Genomic DNA, 1,115 nt, shown 5'->3' on the forward strand with positions numbered 1-1,115 from the left:
TTCTTCTGTGAAACCATCAAGACAACACTGAATTCATCACCTGGGGCCTGGAGTGGTTAAGAGCTCTTCTAGAGGTCCCAGGTTCAATTCCCAGAGCCTGTGTGACAACATGGAATACAGAAGAAGGAGGGGGGAAGGAGGAGAGGGAGGAGAGGGAGGAGAGGGAGGAAGAGGAGGAGGACGAGAGGGAGGAGGGAGGAGGAGAAGGGGGAAGAGAAGGAAAAGAAGAATTTATTTTATTCTTGTGTTCTTATGTGTATGGGTATTTGCCTACATCTACGTCTGGACACCACATGTATGCCTGGTGCCTACATAGATCAAAAGGGGGAGTTAGATCCTCTGTTACAGATGGTTGTGAGCCACCATGTGCGTGCTAAAGACTGAACCTAGCAGCCAGTGCTTTAAACCACTGAGCCATCTCACCAGCCCCTGTCCAAAGCCTTCTATGTAAGTGTCTTCCTCAGCGCTCTCTCCCAGCCCTCTGCCCCCGCACTCTTCTGCCGCTACTAGCTAGTCTGTACTTTCTAGGGTTTTATAGAGTTAGATTCATGCTGTATTCTTTTTGTTTTGTTCTGTTTGTTTGTTTGTTTTGAAGACAGGGTTTCTCTGTGTAGCCCTGGCTGTTCTGGAACTTGCTCTGTAGACCAGGCTGGCCTCAAACTTATAGAGATCTGCCTGCCTCTGCTTCCTAAGTGCTAGAATTAAAGTCGTGTGCCACCACTGCCTGGCTTGTATTCTATTTTTAAAGCCAATATTGATTATATGTAGCATAACAGGTTTCATTATGTTATTTTCCCGGGTTCGTACACTGTACATTTCTCTCCCCCTCCCCCACCCCTATCCTCACCNGGTTCCTCATCCCAATTAGTCCCGGATTTACTTTCTCTTTCTCTTACTTTCCTTTCTGGAGACTCAAAGAGTTTAATTGTCTGGGAGTCAGTTCTTTCTTTCCACACTGTGGGTCCTGGGGATTAAACTCAGGTAGTCAGGTTTGGCAGCAAGCATCTTTAACATCGAAGCCATCTTGCCAGCCCTCCACCTTAGTTTTTGAGACTTGGCCTCTCCTCCCTCTCCTTCTCCCTCTCCTTCTCCCTCTCCTTCTCCTTCTCCCTCTC

The sequence above is a fragment of the Mus caroli genome, chromosome 5 (assembly GCF_900094665.2).
Source record: "Mus caroli chromosome 5, CAROLI_EIJ_v1.1, whole genome shotgun sequence".
Classification (NCBI taxonomy): domain Eukaryota; kingdom Metazoa; phylum Chordata; class Mammalia; order Rodentia; family Muridae; genus Mus; species Mus caroli.